The sequence below is a fragment of the Solanum pennellii genome, chromosome 12 (genome assembly GCF_001406875.1).
Source record: "Solanum pennellii chromosome 12, SPENNV200".
Classification (NCBI taxonomy): Eukaryota; Viridiplantae; Streptophyta; class Magnoliopsida; order Solanales; family Solanaceae; genus Solanum; species Solanum pennellii.
This window is the reverse complement of record NC_028648.1, coordinates 7,604,728-7,617,252: the sequence shown is the minus strand read 5'-3', so window position 1 is coordinate 7,617,252 and position 12,525 is coordinate 7,604,728. Positions and strand designations below refer to the sequence as shown.

Here is a 12,525-nt window from a genome sequence, read left to right as displayed (position 1 = left end):
ATATATATATATATATATATATATATATTAAGCAACGTTCGAGCCATAGACAATAATAATACAAAGTTTTTCTTAATAACTACATGGAAAAAAAATACAAAAAAAGAAAATCCAAATACAAGACTTACATGATAACAAAGAATTACAATGGAAAAATATTAATTGCCTAGGCTCGCATATTCATTTTTTTCACACACATAATATATATATTTTTCAATAAGAGTGTTTGTCTTTTCAAATTCACATGCATATTGGACAAATTAGTAGAAGTTAAAGAGGTATTATTGAATACAACAATTTAAGTAAAATGACCACTAACATACCGTTACTTGCAATTTAAGTAGAATGACCATTAACATACCCAATAAATAATTGTATTAAAATTATTAAAAATTTATTATTTATAATAATATATGATTAAATAACAATATTTGGTAAAATTTGCATTGGTAAATGTAGAGCACAATAATGGCAGAAATCTATATATATATATATATAAAGAGGATCTTTAGTTCGCTGATGTGGCATGCCTAAATGATCAGAAAATTTATTTATATACTTTCTCGGATTTTTTCCTAGTTTTCCACATTAATGTCTTTTAATTAATTAAAGTTTAAAAATAGAAAGACGTCATTTACCATTATAATTGTATCCCTTTAACCGTTTCCTCAAATTAAGCCCATAATAATTGCATACGTCGTTTGGCATTCTGAATTCAAAATCAATGCCTCTCAGCCGACTCTGGAAGGCTATATTTAAGTTAGCAGAAGTCCCATTGCATCATCCTCTTTGCGAGCAAAAATTCCATCTCCAGGTATACCTCAAAACTTATCCTATTTTTGTTTTCCTTATTTATGGTTGTAATTTCAACTTTTTCTTCCTTCTATACTACTGTAATTTGATCATGAATTATCTAGCATTGGAACAAAAATGATTTGTTGATATTACTCTGATAAAATTATATTCTTTTTCCTAGAAATAGGGCAGAAGTTCACAATGTTTTGCCAAGTTCTTTCTATCGGAAGTGTGTCAGTTTTTATGGAATATTTCTGACGGAGGATTGATATTCGCACTGAAACCCGGTTATATATGGACTCATACATAATAAGGCTCCATTAGTACGGAAGTACTCTACCAAAGATTTGAACCAAGACCTCTGTTTAAAAGGATAGCAACCCTGTCCACCACATCGCATCTTGCTTATAAGTTTTTGCAGTGAGTATATGTAAATATATGTGTATAGTCATTTTTCCTTTTACAAAATAGATAGTAATATTTTAGTATAAGGATTGTAGTTTATTACTAAATTGATACTGTAATGTCAAATTTGGAGCTAATGAAGCCAAAGTTTGTATCAACTCCGTCCAACAGGGTATCTTTGAGAAGAAAAAGTTGAATCACGTGATTTGGGGAAGGCAGTAACCAAGAAGCAGAAGATTGTTGATGCTGAGCACTAGGAAGAGATGGCTGTCAAGAAGCAAGATTTGATCAGTTGCCGAAGGATGAAATAAGGATGTTGCTGAAAGTGGTCAAATATCAGCAATATTATCGCAATGCAACAGGAAAGGAGAAAAAGAACGATGACAAGTTTCAAAAGACTACCATTAACCCTTTGAATCTTCACAAGAACATAATTGGAGTAAACGCAAAGTTAGATGGTGAAAATCATAATTCATAATCCTCGGGGGAAGAAAGTTGCTTCACCTGAGAAAGGGCAAACAAACGGATTGCAAACAGACACTTTGAATTTTTTTTAGGTGAACTCAATTTTGAGATGTTTGCCATTTTATTTTTGACAGAGAAATTATTATCATATGGTTACTAGCTTCAAATGTAATCTTTGAGAGTAGTTCCTCTTCATGTTCTGGAGTGGGCGTATTTGTGTATTAATCTATATCTATATCAAAAAGGTGATGTGGTACTGGGCGTGTTTATCTTTTTTATAATAATTTTAAAATTGCCTAGATAATTACTCAATTAAATGAAAAACTTCCATTTCGTAATTAAATTGCACAGCTATTTGATAACTCGCGTCTTTTCATATTTTAATAACCAATGAGAGTGAATCTGCATATAAATTGTGGCAAAGAGTGTTTCAACGTTAAATCAGAAAGGAAAAGTAACAAACAATTCAAGATTGTGATATTTAAGGCTTTCTCTTCTATCAATTGTATGATTCCAATAATTGAAATATATGTATAATACTTTCTTTGTCCATTTTTATTTGTTATGTTATGTTTTTCGAAAGTCAAATTAACAAATTTTAAAGTTAAATTAAATTACATTTATTTAATATTTTTTAAACAAAAAATTCAGATATTCAAAAATTATACGAAAGTTACTATACATAGCATTTGTTTCCATAGCAATATGATGAAAAAATATATTGTAAAATGTTAGTCAAAATTTTTATTGTTTAACTCTAAAAATGATAAGTATGACAAATTTTTATAGTGGACGGAGAGAGTCTATATAGTCAATTTCAAGCTTATGAGTTTCGAATTTTGATTCTTTTATATTATTGGATTTCTATTAAATTAATAATTTGTAGAGTTGATAGATTTATTAAGATACATATAAAGTTTGGATTGAAGTTACTCAATTCACTCAAACTTAACTGAAAGTTTAGCTTAGTTCCTGAATACAGATGAAGAAATTTTACTGGACAGGAAATTTTATTTTTTTTTAGTATTTGCTAGCTCTTTTATTGAACTTTATTTACCTATTGTATCAACATAGTGCATAGAAATAAATTGTTTAGGAGTATATAGGTTTCCGCATAGTGCTTCTGTGAGTAGTCTCTATTGAAAATGTCTATTGATTAGAGTAGCGGTGGCTCCAAGATTATTTTAAGGTGAAGTTTAATGGGTGCTCGAGCATTTAGAAAGGTCAACATAGTTTCGTCACTTAATTATATATGGTGCTTTAAGATAGAGTGTTATTGCAAAATTTATTAAAATTTACTTTTGCATATAATAATAATTATTATTATTAAAAAAAAAGTGTAACTCAATCTATAGATTTTGTACAAAAAAATCTACTATTCTTATTCATTTATACATAACACAATTAAATAATAGTTGAAGATGGCTATTATTTTTTTAGTGCATTTATCATGTTAATTATTTGCTTCCGTTGCTTTTCCTAACGTTACTTTTTCTCATGGCTTTTTATATTCATGCCTTAGGATATAATAGTGGTGGTTAGTTAGATAACAGAGAAATTTTGATATTAATTATAATGATATTAATTTTTATTGACAGTTTTATATGTTATATAAAACGTATTTTGATTTAAATGCCTTACGCTGTGACATTTCAATGGGCATATTTCCAATTCCATAGTATCATCGGACTTTATATTATATATGGGTACTGTTTCAACAATTTACAGATATTACTAACAGTTTTGACTTAGAAAGATTAATAAAGAAGGTTCTCAAATAACCTCATGCCACATGCATCTTTGAATTCCAATGTTACGTTTTGCTTGATTTTCACTAGCCAACAAAAATATAGCACAAGATATTTCAATGAAAGACTATACAAAATATTTTAAAACTTTTTTACCCGTTCACATGCTTGGGAATAAGAGTGGATATCTTTTAAAATTACGCGTGTCATCAGGTGATAGAAAATATGATGAAGAAAGAAACTTTCATGATTTTATGGGTCCCCATATAACTTATCATAAAAGGCTTGGCCAATTCTTTTTTTTTTAAAAAAAAAACAAACTAATTTTTGAGTTAAATTTAATTTAATATGATATTATAATCGAATTTCATGTGAGCATCCAGAAAATTGAACTATTGTCAGAGTAAAGATACCCTCGATCTATGAATATGATATAAAAAATGAATCAAAGATCTAATTTAACAAAATAAATATATTTTTACAAGTAGGCGTGCAATTAGAAGTTAGAACTATGCAATAAGTTCTAAAGAAAAAGGAAAAACAAGTACATATATACATATGTTAAATAATACACAAAGGAAGACTATTATTTAATCTAGACACGAGTAGATCAATTGTTCTTCGAAATCTATCAACACTTTTCAAGGGATGGAAAGTTAGGATAGTAACTGTTAATAATAAATTAGATTAAAATTTGGAATTTTATTAAATTAAAATTTGTGATTAAAATATTATTACTGTAGTTTTCTAAAAAAATTATTTTAACAATAATTATTTCCGCGCGAAGCGCGATTCAATTCACTAGTTTGAATAGACGTTTGAATTGTTTTTAATTATTTTACGTTTTTTTACAATTTGATTAAGAGAATTGTTTAATTATTAAATAATAAATGTGGTTCAATATTTGATATTTAGGGGTAAATTGGTCTTTCAACTTTTATCTTTGAGGCTTCATGCTTATAATAATATATGATAAGTGTTTTCTTACTTGCTTGAACTTATTTTACTTGTGAAAAAATTCTTCATATTTATTATTTTCTTCTTAAATATTAATAGATTTTGCTTTAATTTTTTTAAAATTATAAAAATGATCAATTTCAAAATCTGAATGTTTAAAACATGACATTTTCCTTTTTTAATTTATGCCAGTTTTGGAAAATAATAAATAAATAAAATAGTCATATTTGTTATCATTCACTTGTTCTAAGTATTTTCTTATTTGCATATAAATACATTTATTGTATATCCTTTTTTAAAATTTACTTAGCTCTAACTTTATTTTTAATTTTGTACACAAGTACTGAGATTGCTCATACATACCCCCCCCCCTCTCTCTATATATCCTATATCCTATATTGTATATTATTATAAGTGGAAAGATTTTAAGTTTAAAGTTAGATTATGAAAATGTCCTTATCAATTTTTTAAATTAAAATTTATTTTACTAATTTTAAAATTAAATCAATAATGATAATTAAACTAGACTAAATACATGATTAGATGTTACAACTTATCATATTTTATTTCTTAATGATTTTGATTGTTAAACCTTTTAGCTTCTACCATTAAACATGTTCATGCACAATCTTTCATGTACTCAATTTTTCCTTTTATAAATTGGATAAAAAATATTAATCCACCACACTTTGTATTTTATCATCTAATAGTTTTTATATAAGGAGTATTTTTTTTATTGGTCACTACTTTTCTTATTGATTTGTGCCTTCGTTCATTTTTTATTTTCATGATTGTTGGAGAAACACATAATTTAATAGTTCTTGTAATAATTTTTTATTGGTCACTATTTTTCTTATTCAGTTGTGCATTCGTTCATTTTTTTATTTTCATGATTCTTGGAGAAACACATAATCTAATAGTTCTTATAATTATTTTTTTAATTGGTCATTTTTTTCTTATTGGCTAGTGCCCTTCATTCATTTTTTATTTTAATGATTGTTGGAGTATTTATGTGCCAAGAAACTTCAGCCTTGGGGCTTAGAATTTTTGACTGATAATTTTAATTGGTAAAAATATAGTTCTAGCTTTAGTAGTTGCTCATTATCCCTCCAAAAAAATTGTTGATATTTAAGTTCTAGGCAGAAAGTAAACACTAAAAAGAGTTTATTTTATATGCACAGAAATACATATAGGAGTACTTCTGACAATGTTGTGCATTTTTATATCAACAAGAGTAGAGCCTATATAAATTATAACAATAACAGAGGTCAAACGTGTAAGGCACGTTTCCAGAACTAGTATATATACACACAGAAATCAATATATAATTTTATATGCATCTATCTATCTATTGTCAGTACTCAGTACCCTTCCACAAGTTTCATTCTCTACTTCCTTAAGATCTGGGAATTGCCTCACGAATTTATGATTGCCGATCTTGAATGTTATCTTCTTGATTGGTTTGTCTAGAAGGGGCTTCGAATCCAGCAATTGCCTTGAGAATTTATGATAGCCTATCTTGAGTGTTATCTTCTAGATTGGTTTGTGTAGAAGGGACATTGAACCAATTTTCTTCTTCCTTTTTATTGCTGTGTTGGCTTTTTTAGATGAATTTTGCAGAAAAGTATGGTTAAAGAGCTTGTCCGCTGTCATACTCATGCTTGGATTCTTCACAAGACATTTTCCCAGAAAATCTTGAGTGTCATTTGACAACTTTGAATTCTAAAACTTTGGTTCCTCAAACTCAATTTTGTCCAACACATAATCACCATCTGCATCTTCCCACATCAATGTCCCGTAATCAGCTCATAGACAGTACATCCAAGAACCCAAATATTAACCCGTGGGCTATACTCAGTGTTAATCACGGATTTCAGTGCCATATACCTTTCTGTTCCCCTGATTACTTCCTATTTTTGGTTCATGCCCTGTTCCAAGGTCACGGATAGCCCAAAATCACCAATCTTGGCAGTTTTGTCCATGTCCACAAGGAGAATATTGCCAGGCTTGATGTCACAGTAAATAATTCCATTGTTGTGAATGCAACTAAGCCCTAAAAGAACATTCTTCCGGTGTCTCTTATCTTCAAACTGCAACAGTGAATTGCAGTTCTGACGATGATCAGCAAGGCTTCCTCCGGAAGCATACTCGAGCAATAAGTTGTAAAGATTGACATTATCATCAAAAGAGATATTAGCTCCGAAACAGTGAACAATGTAAGGAGAATGTTTGAACATTAGGAGGATTTTGACATCTTCTTTCAACGATTGAGAAGCATTAAAGTCGCACGATTTGAGAGCAATGAGAGAGGGGAGAGTAACACCACAAAATAGTGCATTTGAAGTAGAAGCTAACGAGACGGCTCCAAATCCACCTTCACGAAGAGTTGTGCCTCTCTTCCACGATAATCCCATCATTGGAAATTAAGAATTGAATGTACAATATCTTTGTTATATATTATATTATACATACTAATGAGAGTAATTTATAGGTCACGTTACACCTTTTCTTTTCCAATACCAAATGGATTAATAGACCACTTAGATCTATATATTTATCCTATTTTGACTTGACATACAGTTTTAACTCCCAATAAAGTTTCCAACCATTTAAAGACGGATATAGAAGGAGGCCATCACTGTTTTCCAACCAGTGGTTTGTCTATGTTGGTTAATTGCCAATTTTGTTGTCCCTTTTAGCAATTTAGCTTCAAAATGACTCTTTTGGCTCCAAACCACTGGACTTCCTATGACAAACAACTTACATTGTATTGACGGCTCACTTAAACTGTCATTTATTTTAGCCGTGAACGAGTCCACAACCACTCACTTTGAACAATTTAAATACCTTAATGTAATATATCAATATTCTAGTTCTAGCTGCTAGAACTAGAAATTTGGTATTTAGTTTTATATCCATAGATAAAAATAGTGATGGTCCTCTCAATCAATTCCTGCTAGGATTGAAAATCTTGTATTTTACATAACCATATAATTGAGTCATCCATAAGCTCTCACCACATAGTGCAAATCAAGTACCCAAAATGTTTAAACATTCTGGGAATCTAACTAGCACAAGCTCCAATACAACTCTTATTACGAATAAGAAGTAAAAATTCAAGAATAAACTCTCAAGAACACCTTTTAGGATCAAAGATTCAAAATTCTATCTGGAAGTGCAAGTTTCTGCATTAAAATCAAATGAAAGAATTCTACATTAGCACTTTGTTCCATAATGACTCAACGTTAATGAATCAGGATATGAAGTTTATGTATTTTGGATAATACTCAAAGATGAAAACTTTAACATACCTAAGTAATTTGAACTTGAAGCTCGTAATTTCCCAAGCTTTCTTGCTCTTCTTGAACTTCTTTGGCACTATTCTCTACACCAGAGCCATTTTCCATTCTGTAGCAGTGTATTCTGATCAATATTAGTGTCGTATTTCTCCAATACTCTCAGGAATCTCTTCCAACACATCCAACCCATAGAGTAATAGTTTCTCACGCATTGGAAAATTATCATTACCTGTTTCCCACCTTACTAGACATTCAGATTTGATTTGTAGATATTTTAATTTACGAAACGCAACATCTTCGGTTTCCAATCAGTTCCGTTGAATGCAGTATTCGTTTTGAGCACGTCAAGGTTCGTAAAATTTGCCAACAAATTCATAATATCCCATGGTAATATAGTAAATGTTAATGTCAACATCTTGATATTAGGAGGGAAATTATCCCCAGAGAAAATCATCAGGTCAATGGTTTCAGCTCTGTCCCTTAGGAAATCCAGCTCGATGTGTAGCGTCTCCAGCTCCTCTAGAAGAATGAGAAAATAAAGAATATCATGCCATTAAGGATGGCCAGTAGTATCTAAAATATTAAGCTTTTTTTAGATTGGGAGTTCTTCTTATGATTTCGGAAACAAAAGAAGAGTCATGGAAAAGAAGTGTTTGCAAGTTTTTGAGAAACAAAGGCTGTTCTAGTTCAAGAGGATCATATATATATAGTGTCATATATGATCCAAATGTCTTATCTCTGTCATTCTCCAGATATCCAGTGGGTGCTTCAGATTCACCGATTCAAGGCTTCCAAGAATTATGGTCTCTAGATTTCTCAATTTGGCTAGTGAAAGAGCATTCTCAATATTTGCAGCAACATATCTGAAATGTACAAGCTGAGGTATTACACAACTGAAATCTTTTGAGACTGATAGTACGTCCAACACCTTAAGCAACTTGAATTGAAATAGTGGAACTTGTAATACTAATATTATGCCTTCGGAAATAATTATCTTCTGTTGGAATAAAGGTGCGGGTTATACTTGTAATACCACTGCTATGCCTTGTTGGATAAACTTGCGGATGTCGATGTTTAGATATAACATTCACTCTCCATTGATCATATATGACTTCTAAGGACATGGGAACATTCTCATTCATGAAATGCACTACATTTTCAGTATGAACTTCTCTTACGTATAGTTGGCGAAGAAGATCGTGAATTTTGCAAGTTCTCATCTTTCCATCAGCCCTTTGTTTACCAACCAAAATTAGACTTCTATCAATTAACTCTTCGAGATACTCCTCTGCCACAACTTCTAACCTTTTACTGCTTCTTTCCCTTAAGAATTGCTCAGCAATCCATAACCTAATTAATCAACTTGGAAATGTTAATCTCCATTTCTTCTGGAAAAGCCTCCAACATACAGAAAACAAGACCTCAAATATTGGGGCAAGTAACTGTAGCTTAAAGAAATAATAATTTGTCAGTGAATAGATTCCAACTATCTTTTAAACTTAGGAAAGACTATACTATGAGGCGGAAAATCAGGACAACTGACATAATTAGCAACATATTTAAGTCGAGTGGTTAATAGAATTCGACTTCTATTGTCATCATTTGGACATATTCTGCGCATTTGGTCCCATGCCTCGATACTCCAAATATCATCTATGACAATTAGAAATCTCCTACCCTTAAGACCTCTATACACAGTCTCCATTAGTTGATCATTACTCATTTCTCCGTTGTCTTCAGTAATTGAAGAGATAATTTTAAGAAGCATTTGTCTCTCATTGTATTCTTCATAGATAGTGACTCATGCATGTTTATCAAATCAAGAACGAATAGATGAATCATCATAAAGTTTCCTGGCAAGAGTTGTCTTACCTATACTGCCCATTTCAAAAGTTGGTATGACAGTTAACTCGTTTGTATGGGAAATAAGGCGATCAAGTATGGTGTTGAAGTCATCCTCCATCCCGACAAAATACTTTCCTCAATTGTATATTTTTCTTGTGAGGAGGGAGTTGTCGCTAATTCTCCAGAGTTGCTTTCATGCTTGTTAACATCGATCAGCATCCCCTCTTTGTTGAGAAAATAAACTTGTTCTTCAACGTTCAACAATTCTTCATAACAGGATCTACAAGCCTTTTGTTGGTTATCCTCATGATATGCTAGAAGGATGTTTCTTAGACTTGAATCAACTCTATCTTCCGCTTTGTATACTACATTCCTAGTCCTCTTTTCCACAACCTTGTAATAGAAACTCGATATATTAATTATTGTTATAAAAAAAAATATACACCAGTAAGATTTAGATAACTATACTAGTGATCAATTACATACCTTAAGAGTTTCAATATCCTTTGTAGTATTGTCAAGGAAATCTTGCAGAGCAGAAATATTTTGACAGAGAGATCCGACATGTTGTGTACAACATTAACAAACCAAAGATTCATTATGTTTGAAGATTTGCTTCAATGTATACATAAGTGAAGAGAGAGCAGCGTAAGCCATTTTTATTTTTGTTTGTTGGATTGATAACTAAAAGATACAATATTGCAGATTTCCTCAATCTCTCTGGTTTGTTATTAGGCTAAGTGGTTACTTTTTCTAAATGGGGAACAAAGATATAGTGTACTTACCTTTTATCATTTGATTAATTAATAGAAGAATCGTAGTGATTGTAGTCCAAGCAGAGCTAGAATACCAGGTACAGGTTCTTAGTTATTATCATCCATATAAAATTCAGAACCCATAATACTGTAATTCTAGCTTCGCCTCTGAATTTACCATACAAGAGAAAAAGAAAAACAAAACATAGCATTAACCTGGGCCTTGTCTAATTGCAAACAAGCACCGGACTGTAGAACATTCAAGGCATCGGAGTATCTCTCGACGCATATCTGAAATTAAATATAGACATTATTATTATTATGAGCACGTAATCAAATTCAATTGAATGATGACCATGTTACCTGGCACTAGTAGACTTGTACATTTGTTGAGCTCCATAATAATTATCCTCTTTCACAACCTTCTATAACTTATCAATATTCTGCGATTATCCAAATCAAAGCCAATGAAATAGAAGTCAAATAAGTAAAGATAAATCGTTAAGTTTTACCTCTTGAGCTGGTGGTTGCATCACTGGTAAGACAGTAACACCTCATATTCTACATGTACTAGTTCTATTTATATGACACTTATAAATTGCCTTTTGATATAGCTATGAACTCGGTTTTTTATGTGACTAGTGACAATAGAATAGGTTGAAAGTTGTAATACATTTGCCTTCCAACACATATATGATTAAGTGAACTCAAAACTAATTCAAACTCGAGATAGTAAAAGGTGGTCTCCGATGTGAAATTCAAAGTGGTCAAGTGTGTATTAGTGCTACGGTCTTGAAAAGAAACTAAGATTGGGAAAATGGTGTAAAAAATAAGTGATGTACTTGCTTGACTAAACTACGCTAGTAGGTGACAAGTAGGTGATACAACTACTTAGAATTACTGGACTGCATTTTAAGTTAAAAGGGGCAAGTAGTTGATGCACCAACTAGAATAAGTGGACTGCATTTAAGTGAAAAGAGTAAGTAGGTGATGCACCTACTTAAAAACTTGTGGCAGAAATTAAAGAGGTGATGCACCGGCTTGCTTAAAGTAAAGGACCATATTATTCTCCATTTTATGAAGTGAAAACATCCAGAAGCTACCTGTAAAGCACTCAAGCTCATCACATCTTCTTTACCACTTATTCTCCAGAAAATTACTACCAAGGAAAGCCATAGAAGCTCCAAGAATTCTGGTCTACAACTTCACCATTAAAATATGAAGGAAACATGTGTTTTTAAAGTACAAATTGGTTCAAGTGAATAATCTGATCTAACATCAAAGTAAGGGGGAGAGGACAACCTAAACCTTAAAAAATCCAAGTCTTAGCTAGTGAGGTTTCGTTCCACCAAGGTAAGCTATGAAAATTTTCATCCCTCTCTTGTTTTTGCATTTTTTGTGAAAGTTTGTATGTGTTAATGAAATGATGTGTGCTTGGTGAACACACATGGTAAAAGTTTAGAAAGGATGTGCTTGTTGGGACAGCCATGGAGTGGAGTACCCTTAAATTTTGATTATGAGTTTGTTTTGAGCATCTTAAATATAATGTAGTTGGAACTCACGGGGCGTTGATTGGAAGTCATGAGCTTATATTGTCACTTCCACATTATGATGCTTAGGTATTGACTCATTCATAGTTGTTGTTCCTACTCCCAAGAGCATTGAAGTGAGTACTCTAATATGAGTTTATTACTAAATGTACGTGCTTATTCTACCAAGTATTAACATACAAGGTTTAAATTTATTTCATTGTCAAAGTGCCCTTGGCACGTGTTCCCTTTATATAAATCAAAATGATCCTAGATTACACATGATACATATGTTTATACGTTAGATATACAAGCTTCCCATATCTTACCAACTTACTTCAATTGTCAATTCCATCATATATGTCATCTTTCACAGATTCATATGTTCCCTTTATTGGTTATTACTTCCATTGTGTTAGACTATAATGTTATCTCACAAGATTTCTACTTGCTCTATGTACATTTTATATGTACTTTCTAGGAATATTTATCCGTCTTTAAGCTAAATCTGTCCACATTCTCCTTTAATTCCATGTTCATGTAAAGCTTGTATTTGATATAAGTCAATGAGTATTTGAATATCATATAGAGTTTAAATCTCTTGGATGAATGTTAAATGTCTTCACTTGATATGTGCTTCAATTTGAAATGTCAAAATGCTTACTGAGTCATATAAGCTTCTAAGTATTACATTGATGTCACATTTGCTACCCACGTCATTGTCATT

The 12,525-nt window shown here is 31.3% G+C and overlaps 2 pseudogenes; both read right to left on the bottom strand.

Moving 5' to 3' along the window:
• Positions 1-5,714: 5,714 nt before the first annotated feature.
• On the bottom strand, positions 5,715-6,787 carry LOC107007049 (annotated as a pseudogene).
• An 894-nt stretch (positions 6,788-7,681) lies between these two features.
• Positions 7,682-10,171, bottom strand: LOC107006983 (annotated as a pseudogene).
• Between the last annotated feature and the right edge of the window lie 2,354 nt (positions 10,172-12,525).